The sequence below is a fragment of the Falco rusticolus genome, chromosome 1, assembly GCF_015220075.1.
Source record: "Falco rusticolus isolate bFalRus1 chromosome 1, bFalRus1.pri, whole genome shotgun sequence".
In the NCBI taxonomy this organism is placed as follows: Eukaryota; Metazoa; Chordata; class Aves; order Falconiformes; family Falconidae; genus Falco; species Falco rusticolus.
The window spans coordinates 76733739-76751033 of NC_051187.1; the positions used below are offsets into that span (position 1 = coordinate 76733739).

General features: G+C 38.3%; 1 protein-coding gene across 1 annotated transcript in view; it reads left to right on the forward strand.

Moving 5' to 3' along the window:
- Positions 1–17295, forward strand: part of SORCS2 (sortilin related VPS10 domain containing receptor 2) — a 579315-nt gene that overhangs the window by 247142 nt on the left and 314878 nt on the right.

Genomic DNA, 17295 nt, shown 5'->3' on the forward strand with positions numbered 1-17295 from the left:
AAGCATTGCTATGCTGTGAAATCATCAGATTCCCCCATGCTTGCCCTATGTCTGTAAGGCAAAAGCAACTCCACTTTATGTATTTATCTAAAACTTACTTGCCACTGCTCTAAGCTTCTTCACAAGCTGAGAGTGGATCCGAGTTACTGATCGCTCAAAAGTGAGGTACTTTCATAACAGAAAAATAAACCAACAGTAGATCCTCTATCAATATTTTGAACATGAAGCAAGCATATTTCATATAGAGCCTTTCCTAATCGTGCATTTAGCAGCAGATTTTTTCTGTGTAGGTCCAGTGATGCAGTGAGTAGGGGTTTTTCACATGTTGTGCAATAACATTTGATTTCACCTACTTGCTTCTAGCTCAGGAAAAAGTGATCCAATAACCTGTACAGATAGGATGTGAGCTTTGTCCTATAGCTAAAACATGATGAGCCAATTTGTAATGACCTTTCAAAGTGTTTGGACAGGCTCTTACATTATGAACATTTTCTTCTAATGTTCAGTGGTTTGCTAACGTTGCTATTTGCATTTCCTATTCTCACCTCCCTGCCTGCTCAGCCTTCACATTCTCTTCACAAATATATCTTTTCTGTATGTCCTTGTGGCTTTTTCTATGTCTTTTTTCCCCTGTCCTTTCTAATTTGAATTCTTTTGTTCTCTTTCAGCACCAAATAGCCTCACCTGCATCCTTACCCTGACTCTGTAAAGCTTTTCAGGAGCAATGAGTGCTCCTTCAAGATCCCCTAATGTCATAAATGAAACATAACAACAGAAGAGTGAGCCCACCGTAATGATAAATGCATCTTTCTGAGTTTAAGTATTTAGTCTGTGTTGTTTTGTTCGGGCTGTGTGCTTTGTTCAAAGGGTAGAGACACTTCCTTGGAGAGCTTACAGGCTGAAAAGCACCATTGGAGAAGGCAATCAGTTAAAGAGGTTATCACATAAAAGCATGGTATGTTGGATAAAAATAAGCCCCTAGTAGAATTTTTTTTTTTTTGTAGTCTAAATGGCAGTAGTGGGTCTTCAGGAAGGACGTTAGCAATGTGAAACCTGTAGAAGAATCATTTGCTTAACAGAGCTTCTCCTGTGTAAGGGGCACGGGAAGGAGGGGAGGGAAGTCATGTTGTTGGTGAAGGTGGGAGGCAGGGGAGCAATTTCATGAGAGATCAGGATGGTTTCCTGGACTTTGTGCTCCAAGTTCAATGGAGCTTCAAATTGGAAAGAAGAATTTCAGATGACAGTCTGGCCTTTTCAAAGGATGAAGGGGTTTCTATATTGCTTAAATATTTAAAGAACACGGGGAGCACTTTGAAAAGACTAAAGCATCGAACTAGGCAATTAAAAGAGAGAAGATTCTGCTGAGACTTTGTTTTTGAAGATGTACAGAAGAGGTAAAAAAGCAGGCTAGTCCAAATGCTTAGTACACAGTGGATAGTAATTGCTTAAGCCAATGTGTGTTGTTAAAAAAGTGAGCAATGTAAAAAAAGGTCAGTGTTCCCAATTTGCTCTTGAGAACCTAAGTACAGCTGTGCATGTTTGCATTAGAAATCTGTGCACTTGAATGGCATGTATAACACCTCTCTGTACTGCTGAAATTAGGGGCCTTCCAGCATCATTCTACTTGGATAAATTATTTCTTCAGTCTCTGCCCATCCTATCATTGAGAACTGATGGGATATCTCAAGATTTATCATGCTCTGTAGGTTTTTGAAAGCTCACAGATTTTTTCATGGCTGAAAATCTCTCCAAAGGAGTAATTGTGAGATTTATCAATCAACAACAATCCCCCCATGCCCCCACCCCTGCTACCACAAGGATTTTTTTGCTGAATTATGTGACCTTTGATATAGCTAGCGATACCTGTAATGTGCTTCAGAGAAGCCTAAATGGGAAAGGCATAGGTCATTCAGTAGTGGGTATTCACGATTGAAAGTATCTTAGGAAATAATGGCTTCAGAACGACTTTTGATTTGTGATTAATTATTCACAGCACAATTTCTCTAAACCCATCTTGGTTTTACACTTTAATCTCTTCAATTTGTCTGGCCTTCGTTGGTTTTATTTGTAAGTTCATTAAAATTAATCTTTCTGAAAAAGAAGTCTGACTTTGCTTATAATCTTGCTTGTGAGATGAATGTGGGCATTTTGCTTCGTTACATGCAAATTCGGGGGAGCCGCATATGAAAGGGTAGTCATGTGGATTAGATGAATGAGCAATCGGTTGTCTCTGAGTGTAATATGCTACACAGCTTCCCTTCTAGAAGGCAGTGGAGCGTCTGCATAGACATGTTCCACACAGCAGCACTGCCTTCACCTTGCTGTACAATTTTTGAAAAAGATAAAAAAGCACTACTATGAACGGCTTTAAAACTATTGTAAGTGAACTGCAAGTGCAAAGCTGGGGTATGCTTTAGGCGCTATGTTTGCTTTCTTAGTCCTTACTATATCCCATGTGCTTACTGGGATAAGTAAGCTGGGGTCACTTTTTTTAGGGGTTGCAGAGGCTAATTATTTAGGGCTGGGGCTGCACAGGCATTTTAGTGATCAGAAGTTCCTCTGGCATGGAAAGGGGCAGCTCATTTCCCTCTCCTTTTCCAGCTATGGGCCACTTGTACCCACATCGTCCCCTATGTGGGCACTCATGTTTGTTCGGCTGTGGGGTGAGCAGAGCAGAGCGTGGGGCTGGCCGATGGCTTTGGGAAGGGGAGCAGTTTGCAGCCAAGCTTTTCACAGCACTTCCTTGCTCTAGCTTGCTTCTGTCACTGGGGGTTTTGGTACAAAGTTGGGAGCAATGGCCTGTGGCAGGGAAGGAGGGCTACAGACAGCCTGTGCATCTACTTCTGAAGGCATCTGTGAGGACTATTTTGTTTAGAGAAGCAGAATAGCATTGCAGTTACATAGGATGTTTGGGATATTAGGGCAATCAATTTAAGTGCTAATCAAGACTGATGCATGGTTTGTTATAGTGGTATTTTAATATGTTGGTTGACAGAAAAAAGTGAAACACTGCTTTGGCAATCTTGATATTCTCATTCTTACATCTCCTGTGGTGTATTTGACCAGGAAGTGGCATAGGATCCCCTCTGATTTGGGACTCTGCTTTATAGCTATTTGCTTGGGTTTCATGTGCCTTCTTTTGATCTCTTTAGAAGCATTTCTGTACCCCTCAGCAGATACATTCTTGATCAGGTACAGTGTTTCATCTGAGCCTTTTTCAAAATTATAATGATGCTCTGCTAGTTCATATTCCAGGAGGAGTAGGTATCACCTTGTTTTAGTTGCTATAAAATTATTACTTTGCCTTTGTCCCCTGTATAGATTTTAGACATGCTTTATGGCTCAGCTGAATATAGTTGAATTTGCTTAACTCTTTTTTGTGAACAAAATAATAAGCCTGAATTTATATTTCTTAATTAGCTGTCCATAGTCTTTGCTGATAAAAGTCACTTTGAAAATGAATCCAACCGAGGTTGCTATAGTGCTAGAGATACTCATTAGGTGCTACTGTCCATAAGACTGTTCCAGATGTTCCCCGAGGTTTTAGTGCCGATACATGGAATGATTGACATCAGATGGGGAGGATTTGGGGCATAAGTCCTCAAAACAGCAGATTTGCAATTTTGCAGTTGACCACTATGGAGCAGAAGCAAGGGATAACAGAGTGTGTAACTAGCATGAAGAGAGATATGGCACACTGGTGGTCGTGCTGTTTAGGCATTCTGCAGCCAACTTAATCGTTTGCTTTCTTCTTGTGTTTCAAAACTTTACTGTTTTGAAGTGTGAAGTGGTGTGAAGGAAGAAAGGAAAATGTAGTGCTTTCAGGGTCCTGTGAAAATGAAACTCACTGCAGAGCACCCTGCTTTAACCCGTTACACATCTTAGTTCAGTGTTTCAGAATTGCATAAAGGCTGGCTTAGGGTCTCAGGTCCTAAAATCTGAAAGCACTGGTGAAAGCTTCACCACTCTGGGTTAATTAAATGTCCCATGGAAGTAAGGGGATTTTTTGCAGATGAAAGGAAGAAGCTGGAATTGTACGAGCTTCCAGTGGTTGGCTGGATCTGGATGGGGGAACAAGTGAGGAATCACAAGGCAACATGGGCAGTATGAGAGGTTTACTCTCAAGACACAAGACAGTGCTGTGCTGGGAAGTCAGGTGCTTGTTCCTCTGTCCTGGGAATTTTAAAAGTGATTTATGGAGACCAAGTGGCCAAGCCTGAGATGAATTCATGCCAGTAGCCTTCCTTTGCTAAAACTTAAGGGATCCTGGAGAGAAGCATTTACTATCCAGTAGACAGATGCCAGCCAGTACCAAATGGCTGTACTGAAAGCAAGCAGCACATACCAATGTGTTTTATGGAGAGACAGCATGAATTAAAATGCATACAAAAAAGGAAGTGGATGTTTGCCGGTGGTCACGTGTTTATCTATGTCATCTGAGGCTTTGAGGATCCTATAGAGTCTCCTCTCATGAGATATAAACACTACCTAATAAGAATTTGAAATGCTCTTTTGTCTGTCAGGGATAAGTATCATTTAAACCTGATCGGAGATTTCAGACCTCTTCCCAGAAGAGCTGTTCATTAATTTTTGCACTTGGAGCTTTACATGTAGTATGTAGAACATTCCTCTTCTTCCTGATGTTAATACTAAAGTTTGTAGAACTGAAGGGTGGGGGGAAACCCAAACTTTAAGCTGTCTTGAATTAGCTCTGTATCTATCTCAACAGTAATTTCTTGGGAATTACAGGTACCACCACAATCATATGGGACCACAGATTAATGCTAACATCTTTCTTAGTTGTGGACTTCGATTTGATAAGATACAGTACCTGGTGATTGCTTAAATGCTGACTGCACCTGGAACACACCGGCAGATTATTCCTAGCATTCTGCACTAATGGGAGTAGAATTTAACTTCTCAGAAGTTTGCCTTAACTCTTAATTTTTTAGCTTTCAGAAGCTTTGCTGAAATTTATAGTAAAAAAAAAAAGACATGATATTATCAGGGAATTAATTGTTTTGTTACAAAGTATTGTTATTATCTCAGCCATTACATATTACCAATATAGAGTTAAGTAAATATTTCACTTCAACCATAATTGCTTTGCTAATTGCCTTAATGGACAAAGTTTTCAGCTGGTATATTCAGAATTTTAATTTTAGGACTTACTGATGGCAGGCGTTTTAATTTTTGTGTTGCTTGCGTGGGTGTATTTCAGACTAGAGATTGCTTTAGAAATCTGCAGTTGCCTGTGTCTACAGAGTTATACCTGCTTTGTGTGTGAATATATTAGCAGCATTTCCTTATAATGTTGTATTTGGAAAAACTGAATACCAGAAATTCTTGCCTAGCCATACATTAATATTCGTCGCAGAAATTCTGCCACTTTGGCCTTCAGGTAATGGGTGGTAGACGAATGATGGTTGTTACTCTTCTGGTCGATGGCTTTGTCTTGGTTCACTGAGTTTCTCTCTGCACAAACACATTGCATGTGAATCACTACTCACCATGTGTCCCAACTGATCTAGCCAATATCGTCTCCTTTTTCCAAATGGGCTGAAATTGGGCAGTCAAATGGAAACTCCTATTCACAGTTTGAGATGGAAAAACTAATGAAATGCTCCATTAATCATTTCGTTTGCCCCTCATTCCCACTGTAATGAAGACTGAGAGGCAACATTAGCCCATCTGAAAGGTTTAAGCATTTCAGATTGATCTTGAATGGTATAATACCATCAGTGATATAATATAGGATTACTAAAGACTTAAATAACTCATGTCTTATAGTTGTGTTAACATAACAATCAGTCATACATGGGACTTCTAGGTACTATATTTAAATTTTGTTATCAAAATGCCTTTTGCTGCTGGGATTTTTGTCTGTTTGCTGACAGACTTGGGAAGGCTGCCTATTTTGGCTGTCCAGTATTTTATTGCACTACTTCTAGTGCTGTGAATGTTAATAATGCTAAGTAAGGCAGGAATTATTTTTTTAATACCTGTAAATTAAAAATACTGCTGCTTTGTGCAGAGTTTCATCAGTCAGTGTCAGTAGCATTCTTCTCTTTTTGCCAGGTGATCCCAGATCCAAATCCCACTTAGAGACATGGACATTGATTGCTTTAACATCTCAACATGGTGTCTGGTGTTTTGTGTGAGGCATTCACCCATACCCATGCTAGGAGTGTGATTTCTGAAATTACAGACATGTTATATGGAAAGCGTAGGGGAATTTAGGGTGAAGTGTAATGTATATTTTTCTTTTGTAATACTTCTTTCACAACCTTTATAATTAGGATGGAGCATCTATGGAAACAAGCATTGGTATTCAAAGGACTTTCCATTATAAGTGTCTCCATTAAGTAAATAGATGTAGGAGTCATAGCAAAGCAATTTGTTGTTTAGCTGTATAAAACAGTAGTGATTTGTGCTTATTGAATTTTAAAACAGCACAAAAGTTAGAGCAGAATTTAGGAAATCGCTGTGCAGTTCTTGCTCACTGTTACAAAAAGTTGAGTGATGCATACAAATAGCACTAATTAATTTTTCAGTAGAAAACCAGTACTTCATGCATACTGATTCTTCCAACACGGGCATGAAATTGGTAACGCTATTGCTACACTGAGAGCAAGAGGCATTGCTGCAGGGAATTACACTGTGTAGAAAGGTGTTATGCAATCTGCACTTCTTGGATCTGCACTCTCATTGACTGAAAGTATTAAGAATAAAAAAATGTATCATTCTGGTTTTACCTGTTACTTACTTTGAAAAATGTATGAAAATGAAATGTAATTTTAGGATTTTTTACTTTAGGTAAATCAGTCTACAATGTCTGTAACAAATGGAAGGATTATTGTGGTGCTTGAGTCAGGATTGCTGGCAAGTTCTAGGCAATGATAGTCTCCAAATGAGCTGAACTTGTTGCTTGTCAAATGATAATTGTCAGTAGAGCTGGTTTAATGTGACATTTTTAATAATAATAAAACTTTGTAGTTTTGTAGAATTCTGTTTCAAGATCTGTTGAGTTCCTTTCTTCCTCTTAATGAACAAAGAATACTTTTTTCTTTTATCAGGCTGCAGTATTAAGGATAATGGGCCTTTAAAAAACCTTAAGAGGTAGTTAAAGGCTACAGCTGTCAGTGCACTTCTTTGCATTTAACTTTTTTCAAATGCACTGAAAAGCAGAAACGTATGTGCAATTTCTGGACAGCAGGAAGCTGAATTAATCATTCTGATGATGGGGAGAGTAAATTTTCTGAAGTGTTTTTACAACAGAAAACCATTTAAAAATAATAAATGGGTCACGATAGCTAAAACTTCAGGTCATTGTGGCAATGCCTCTGTATATCCACCATGGCCTTAGCCCGTTAAGTACTTTTCACCTTTGGATGGCAAAGCATGAGAGAGTGGAAATGCACTCTTACTGCGAGAGGATAGGGTATAAAAATGTTGGTGCAGGGCTTCTCACAGCTGGTGTCACTTTGCACTTCTCTTTGATATGGCTGTACATACTAGGACAAAAGTACAGTCTGCAGATTTAATGGTTAATGAGCTTCCCACCTTGCACCGGAGAAAATCTTTCTGTAGCTCTTGTATTGAAGTAACTTGGAACTAATTTAGAATCGGCATGTCTGTGGCTTTGTGAGCTGACCAAATTGTGTTTAGGCCCTTGCAAAATGTCTAAACTACAGTCCATGGCTTGGATGCAGCCTCTGGGAGGATTTGTACAGACCTGAAACATGTAGAAAGTGGTTTTCTTCCCCTGCCCATGTCAGAGTGCTTACTCTGCAAGCTGTGGCTGTAATCTCATGTTTCCCGAGAACAAGTTGACTTGCTGTTGATATATACCCCAGCAACCATTTGGCCCAAAGACTTGAGGGTGTTAAACGCTCCAACCACAGAATAAAACAACATAATTGCAAAATTTTCAGTGTTAGTGAAATAATTGCTATTGATTTCACTGAATGCAGGCTCAGGTGTTAGAAGTGTAGAGCACAATACAAATTTCAGTGTTTACATTTTTAGCTTCCTCTAGGAAAAGAATGGTTTCAAGCTCACTCCCAGCCTTTCTTTATGTCTTCTTTAGAAAGTTTCCCTGTTGCTTAATCAGCTGATATGGAATGGTTTGGAATATTTTGGAATTTTCTTTGGAAATTCTCTCTGGCAATAACAATTCATCCAACCAGGGAAAGGGCTCAGACAGTTTTCACCAAGCTGATATATCAGGACCATTCTTAAGTACCAGTGCACGTTGATGCTGTGAAGCTTTGGGAGCAGCAGGGAATTTCATTTCACAACTCTGGTGCTCTAATGCATAGCCAGGGCCTTTTTAATAGAGCAAGACCTTTCCCCAACAGGAAAATTTGAGCCAGACTGAGAATTAGCTACGTGTTTCTAATGATTTTTCAGCCCTACCTACTTTGTAACAAAAACCCAACTGAACAGACTTACTGCACAGTATTGCGTTGCTTGATCTGCTCTATCAAATTTTGGGTGCATTAAATGATTAAATGACTCATTCTTTATACTACTCAGAATGCAAACTGTTCTGTGGGGGTGGGGCAGAGTTTCTCCTGATGTAAATATAGTTCAGTGGAAAGAACAAGATTCAACTCCTGTTCTTTGAAGAGACAACAGAATGTTGTTGCTTTGTAATTGGACTGTGTTACTAGTTGAGTGATACAAACTCAGAGTAGCTCAATTTCTATCTGCAAGAGGAAAAGGAAAGCACTCCAGCCAACCCAAACAAAAATTTATATTCAGATGGTAAGAATGGGGTAAGGTGACACTGTTGAAAGTGGTATTTTACTGTTAATGATAGAGAATTAATAGAGGTATTGAACTTGCAATAAAAAGCCATCTGAAAAACTAAAATCTGTTTTGCAAATACAATTTTACTTGCATCCCAACTTTTTTGATGAAAAGAATTATTGTAGTAAAGGGGGGTACAGTCTTTAAGAGAAAGGAGGGTTTTTTCACCTCTCAATAGGTCCCAAACCCACTGGGAAAGTGTGCAGAACAAAAGATTTCTTATGAAAGAAGTGAATCTGTAGCCTATTGGTTTGCTCCCGTTCCTGCCCATCCCTGATTGAGCTGTATTATTAGTTTTATGTCCCAGTACATTTCCTGATACTGTTTTAAACCCCTTATAGGAGATCCTGTTCTATATGCTGTACAGACAAGCCTTTGTGCAGAACGAATCCCTCTAATACCTTTTGTGGCCATCTTTCCCCCTCCTTTCACAACATTCCCCCTTTCATGCAGTACGACACTGATTCATACTGTCTGATTTGTTCCTTTTACACTTCTGTCACTTCAGTTCTTCTCTCCAGTGTCTTATGGCAGATGATTGCTAAAGTTCTATGTTTGGTTTTTTTTTTTTAATTGTAACCTAGGCTTTGTAGCTTGCATTTCTCTGTAGATTATATTAGAATATCTGAAATACCTATCTCACCAGGTCTTTGTATTCATAAGTAATTAACAATTTTATTACTGTTTCTAATAACTGTAGGTTTATATTATCAGTAAATTTTAACCTTTAGCCTCCTTCTGAGTCTTTGATCAGCTTTAATATTGACCACTTTTAGATTCAAGCTATTACTCCTTTTAGTTCTCTCTCCTACAATTGTAAATAATCCCTTATCAGAAAGGATTACTCTTAAAATGTGTACTCTCACCTTCCCTGCCAGGTATAAACGAAGCATTCTCATTCCCTCTCCTTTGGGCTTTATCTTTACAATCTTTTCATTGTTTTGCTTGCCTACTTTAGATACTCTCTAATTTATTAATGTCCTTTTTGTAATAAGTGCCCAAAATGGCATGCAGTGCTTTAAAGCACAGGTGCTAAATAATTTATTTTCTATGAATAATTCAGTTCATCCTCTGTTAATGAACTGATCCTGCCTCTACAGAAGCATCCATTGTTCACAATTCTTCGTTGGCACCCATTGTGCACCAAATTGTTTGTGCAAACAGATTTCAGGTGGTGTGATCTTGAATAGTTCATGTTTGGTTTCTGGTTTCTGTGGTATATGACCATTCATGTAAGGTCTTGTCTTACCACAGTCTTCCTTACTTAAATTGGTGCAAGGGGCTTAGTCTTAAGAGGACTTTAGTGAGCTCTTGATTATTGGTGGTGTTACAAGTTCAGCTCATCAGCTCCTTTCCATCAGTAGAATCTTTAGTCTTAGTCCATCGCAAATGTGAGATGAGATTTTTGTCTCCTCTTCAGATAAACATGTTTAATCTAAGATCCTGAGTACAGCTGTTACTACTCACCAGTTTTAGCACATCCATCTGTATTCTTGGTTGCAGTCTAAACCTAATTTACCCAAAATGCGTTCCTAAGCAACTTCAGCTAAATTGAAATAAATACATGCCTTAAGCTTAAATGAGAGCAGATACAAACACCTTGCAAAAGTGCAATGCAGTTCTTCAATCCCGTCCTGTCTGTGTGCCAGGATTGCAAGAGTGAAATTTGACAGTGCAAGAAAATCGAATTATAGAGTGCCATTCAGTGAAAAGAAACCAAGGCAGGCATACTAAAACAGGCAAATATGGGAGTTATCACCAGACTCCTTTATCAGTTCCAATAACCATAATCTGAATCCTGTTCCAAGAATTAAAACAGAAGCAGCATCTAACAAAGTAAGCACAATCTTTCACAGATTTGGTATCAAGGATAAAATTTGGAATGGTTTCTTTCATGATTATATCGTTTTTAAAATAAAAGATTTTAAAAAAAGATGTAGCTGGGACCTCATCATTTGTCAGTGAGGCAATGAAGGATAACACAGTGCATTACATTTTCTGTTATTAATCTGCTTGCCGCAGACTTTGGGACTGGAGACATTGAATTTTTACAAGGACATTGAATCTTGTAACAAGCTGTTAAAAGGATATTGTAAGGAAAGTATCACTTAAAATTATTTAACAAGCAATTTGTTATTTTGACTTCATATTCAATGGCTTAATTGCCTAGACTGTAAGATGTTGTGTCAAGACCATCTTCCTCTTCTGTGCTTTGCTATCTGCCTCAGGTTGGGTGATACAGATAATGTAGTGATACAGATACCTAGTAGTATTGAAATTCTGTATTAGTTTAGCTCTATAGATAATGCATAGTTTTTAATTCATCTGCTTTAAATAAAAAAATCAAAATATCAAACTATAGATTTAAAAGAGTCTTGAACCATGTAATATATGTGAATTTAGAGATGAAGTATATTCTGAAGGGAAAATTCAACAGGCTTTGGTCCTGAATGTTAGATTTCAACTAGGCAAATAATTTGCAATTCCTCTGTCTGCAAATTAAAAGATCATTCTGGTCTTTATTACTACCTCTGATTTTAGGATTTTCTCAATTAAGGAGGCATTTCAAAAGCAGTAGAACAATTCTATCCCGTCCCTCTCAAACAGTTATAGGAAATAGTATTTCTTTGACTGATGGGCTGATTTTGACTTCTAGTAACAAAACGAATTGCAGCTATGACTATGAACTCTCTATTTCCAGTTCCCATAAGTGCTGTTCTTTTGTATATCGAGGACATGAGATCTGAAAGAAGATTTAGTAAGGAGGATAATAATTCAGAAATAATAGAATATCTGGAATTATATCAAGGTATTTGATTGGCTGGTGTACAGCTTATTACTTCTTCTTTAGAGTTCATTTAAAACACACTGCTTCAAAATAGTCATATGTCTATCACATTTAATTTTATTTTTTTTTATGACAGCCACAAAGAGTACAAGAAATTTCTGTGGCAGTGATTGTGAACAAAGGCTAAAGTCCCAAGAAGTACCTTGTGTCTCAATCATTGTGCCTGAAATAGGTGTGGGTAGCTTAAAGCTTGAAAAAATGTTGGAAAGTACACAGTAGTCTGCTGTAAGGTATAAAGATGAGAGACCATATCAAAAGGAAGATGTGGGATGGAGTATAAAGAGGTATTCACATTTGGACCAAGAGGAATTAAATAACTGAGGGGTGTTCCTGAGAAACTTCAGGTTGGTGTAATAAAACCCAAGCATATCACACTGAATTTTGGTACAAATGTGTAACTTGGCGTTATTATGGTTTGACAAATAGAGAAAGGCAAAGAAAATTGCAGGAGAAAAAAGGTGAAACTTTAAAGTATTCAGAAATGGCAGAAATAAAACAGAGAGCAACATTTGAATCCTTTTATAGTTATTTGAGATTTAAAAATAAAAACACTTCAAAGATTTCCTTTAGCATATCTGTGGTGGCATGCAGCTCCCAGCACACTAGAACTCTGCTTTTTTGGAATTCTTTGTGTTTGATGATGATAAAAATACTTACTGTTAATGCATAGTTTTGTGAGAAACATTGCTTGGCAAACTGGTATAAGTAGGTGATGGAAAACTGGTTTATGTACTTGTGGCAAAGTTATTTTCTACCTTTTGCCCGTTGGGCCCAATTCTGTAGTTGCTGTAAAGCATTACTGATTCAGTGTCATTTGGAGAATCTTTTAAATAGCAGTTAAACATAGGCTTTCAAATGTGGCTTGACAATAATGCAAGACCTTTTCCCTGGTTTTTAATAATATTTAGTTACTAACCCGTGGTTATCTTTTAAAGACCCAATGGTATGTGAATTATTTTCACAAGGTATTTGAAATTTTGTTCTGATTATGTTATGTAATCACGAATTGAGAATAACAAATAGTAGCATCTTCTGTAGTTCATCCTTTTATATTTCTAAAATATCATGTATTCTAAAAGCAAGGCAAATTGAGCACTCCAGATGAGATTATGTTAACTCAGTTCAGGAAAGCACTCAGAAGAGCTTAAGCATGATCTTAGCTTTCAGTGTTTTCAAAACCAAAATCAAAACAATCACAAAACCCATTTAATCCTCCTGGGATTGTGTGCCCTGAAGGAACCAACAAGTGTTGGTGGCCCTGACCAGGATCCCCTGCCCATGGGCCCAGGAGGCCAATTTCTGCTCAGCCTGGGATCATCAGCCGCTGCTTGAGCCACACTATGGGTGTGCCTGTCTCCAGCTCTGGTGCTGCGTGCTCCTGCCTGGCCGTGGCCTTTGATGATCATGGACCTCGACACGCAGGCTGACTTGTTGCTTGGGCTTCAGACCTGTCTCATCACCATGACATTGCCTTATAATCTGGACTCATGGTTGGACCTGGCCACCATCTGCAGTCTGTCCAGCTCACTTCACTTGACAGGGTAGGATGAGGCCCCTGGTCAGTGAGGTTCTTACCCTTCTAACCTTGTCCTTCAGAAAGCAGTCACCCCTTGCAGCTTCCTGACAAATTAAGGATAATTCCATGTATTCTACAGCCGTAAGGATTACCTCTGCATGAGTTCAAACACTGCAATCCAGTGTTTCAATAGTTGCTTTAGGTTTATTCTATTATAAGTCCTGGTGGGGGAGGAAAGGAGACAGAATGCTCAAACTGCACACTCTGTTGCCTGCTTCTGCAAAACAATTTAAAGGGAATGTCCTATCTGAAAATGGAAGTCTGAAAGCCTACTTTTCCTTACACTGGTAACTTCCTGCTGGGAAAAGTGTAGTGTGTTCTGTTGGTTTCTGGAACACACATCTGAGAATGAAAAGAGATCAACCCATCCTGGGAGAGAGAATACGCTGGGCTGAAGAGTTTCAGATCATAGTCAAAGATGTATTTTCCAATCTTGAAACTGCAATAAATACAAAATTGTATCTGTTACATAAATATAGTGCCAGGAATGTTTGAGCTTTTTTCTTTACAGGGTATTTTGCCTCTGTCATTTTTCTGCTATTTTGTTGTGTGTTTCTGTAAACTCATTGAGATATTGGCTTTGATTTTGTTTCTGAAAAAAAAACCCCAAACACCTGCAACCAAACAACCAGACAGAAAAACCCCAAACTCACTCAGAGATGTTTGTTATGAAAGAAAAGCAAATCATTAAGCAGTTTTGCAAAGAGAGACTGTACGTTTATCATGCCAATTTAGGCTGATTTATATTAGAAAATACAGCATGCTTTCTAATTCAGGTAAATACTGATAAATTCTTAGCCTAATCCACGAAGATTTTCATAGGTGAATATGTAAAGACCAATATATTGAGCTGCAGGCATCTTCAGTGCGCTACCTCTTTCTGCTCTTCATTCTTGTGTTCCTGTTAAAACAAGAATGGGACATTCAGCGTTCAGGACACTGTCATAAAATGTGGCAGAGCTTTTCAGGGAGACGTGGCAACTCTTCTTTGCTGGATGTAGCTGCTGAGCAATGGTTGTGGTAACAGTGTAACTTAAGTCCTTCTCTGGGATGTCTCCTTTGCTCTCTCTGTGTGCTGCAACTGACCTAGTAATAGCAATCACTGTTACTTTTCTAATGGAATTGTTTTATGGCTTGACCAGTTTCCCCATTCTAGTCATGAGATGGACACGCAAAGACCTCCTTGAGCACAATGCTGTGTGCTGTGCAAGGGCAGGAATAAATGGCTGGGACTGAGGAGGCGATTACTTAAGCTGCTATAGGCAGTACTGCTGGTGAATGTGTAATTGCAGCCTAGCTCCCATTAACTCTCAGCCCCTGTCACTTGTGCTTATGGAAATCTGAATCATTGTGTATGGCTGAGCAATAATTCCTGTTGTAGGCTTCCAGCATATTTGATCTGACTTGGTGTTTTCAGACAGAAATACCTGACCTCTTCCTGGCTTATCTGTCTTTATGTGACCCCCTGAGTCAACAGTGACTTATTTCCCCTACAACGTGAAGACTGAGATGCAGCAGTAATTACTGGTTTGCTCAAACATTTTGGATACTCCAAGCTGTTGTGAACAATTGCATTAGGTGAGCATTTCCCCTGCTAGCGAAATCACATGCAGTCACTTATCACAGCCTGCTCTAGTTTCTCCACCTAGGAGTAACTAGTTTTTGCAGATTACTGCTGCTTAACAATTCTCAATCTTCTTTCAGCTCCTTTGGCCCCACTCCAGAGGGGCCGTGATCCATAGTGTAAGAGTTTAAGACCATATTTGTATTCATAAATTGAATGTATGAAGTGTGTAACTTGAAGTGAAATTGAAAAGAGGAATATGAATTTTGGAAGAGGGAAAAAAAGCCTTTCCAAATCGCGTAATCTCTTTTTGAGCTTCTTCATTATAAAAGAATACCTAGAAGAATATGTGTCTTTTATTAACCTGAGAACATATTGCTTGTACCTTATATTAAGTCATGCTGTTGCTTTCACTGGGGCTATTTAAGAAAGACACGAATCAGTATAACGTTGTTCAAATCTTGCTGTTTGTAATGCTTGAAATTATATTTTTAAGGTGTTTTCTTTTTCATCTGACTTGGGTTGCCTTATAAGCATGGCTTTTTTAAAAAAATAGAAATTACCATTTAACATGGTTCTCTGAATCAGGTATGGAAGCCTGCCATATTTCTGTGACCAACCCGTAAGCAGGCTTGAGATCACAATCTAAAAGCCCATGAGACCGAGAATAATTTCCCATGGTTTATTCTGAAACTCAAGGTGGGATTGATTATAGTAAAGGTAATAGTATTCTTGTTCTTTGGTTTGCTTTATGATTTGAGAAGGTTAAGGAGCAATATCTCAGTTCTCTGAGCTAAAGACAAAATGCATTTTTAGTCTTTAAATTAGTTCAGGTTTTATGTCTGTTAATACATAAGAAGTTTCTCCTTCACTTCCTCTCTGCCCAGCATGATGGTTAGCTCATTATCAACCCCTAACAATTAGCTCACAGCTTCTGCTAGTTCAGTTTATTTGTATTTTGAGGTGCATAATGCTTTGGTTCTTCTCTCCTCAATTTATTTTTCCAATTGTAAAAGTCAGATGGAATAAACTCATTTTAGAGATGTCGGAGCTTTGAGAGATCTGCCCAGTTTTTCATTAGTACGTGCTCTTATATTACACTTCATGCCAATGAAATACATCATCTGTCAAGGCTCACCTGTGATCCTCCTTTCTTTAAGTATACAATTACACTTTGGAACACAGCATGGAGAGTTTCTTATGTGTCTGATCGAAGTCTGATGGCTTCCTGTTGGCTCATGCAGAGGATGGACTGGAAACTTTCACACTTTTGTCTTGAGCTTGAGCTGGGGTCTTCATCATAGCAGCTGAGGACTGGGCCAGCATGTACTGCCCAATGGATTAAACAAGCACTGTAAAACATGATGAGAATCTTTCCAAGACTTCAATAAGGTCTGGACTTGATCCTAAAAAAACATTGCAAAATTTGAAAGGGACACAGTCCCAAGATGTACTTTAAATTTATAAGCCACAGGTTTTCACATGGGCCAGAAATAGGTCTTGATTAATGAAATGGCAGTAGTTCAGCTGGTGGTGCTAAGAAATCAATTGATTGCATGTAAACAAATAGAGATTTGATTAATGTGTTGTTTAGTGGACACATAGTGTCCTTCCAGGCTTACATAAGTTATTGACAAAAATATTTCATGCCTCCAGTATATTATACCCTTCACTAGGAAGTGTATTTATTTGTGATCTAGTAATTAGTTCTGCTGAAGTTGGCACATACATTTTGCTATTTTGAGGGGACATAATGTGTGTGCAAAGCAAACAACTTGTTACATTGTAGTAGAGAGGTAGATGAGTTCTTTAACTTCTATTTCTATATGAAATATTTCGTTTGGCTTATAGCTGAAAGCCAGTCTCAGCTGCTACTGTGTAGTGATAGTTGCTCTATAATATACTTATGATGCTGTCATAGGATGAAATATATAGATGTGGGCACACAGTTGTGTTATAAATATTTGATTCTCTGTTTTTTCAAAGACTCACAGCTTGAATCATGGGGTTTTGTTGGTTTCCTATACAGGTTATATGAATTTAAGCTGATTCCACATTGTACAAAAAAATACCTATGAAAAAAAATAAATTGGATATTGATCTCAATTGAATATTGAGCACAAAGAGGTTTATAACAAAAAGTAAAAGGAAGACAAGCAGGAAAAAGGAAAAATTAAGATACAGAGCTTGTAAGAGTCACTTCATCAAGCACTGAAATAGACCTGTTCTTCAGTGTGTCTGCTTAGTCTATACTGTTTCAGGCTGCTGAATCCTGTACTCTGTCACACTTCCCACGTCTTTGCCTCACCTGTTCATTTTTTTTTGTTGCTGTTCACAGCAAAGTCATCTTCTGCAGAGGACTGTCGAGATAAATGAATAGAAACCAGGACATCCATCTTAGTTATAATTATGACCTTGCAACTTTTTAAGGAATATTGGAGGAATTTCTTGCTCAAAAATTCCCAAGAAACTGCTTGTTCATAGTAACAACTT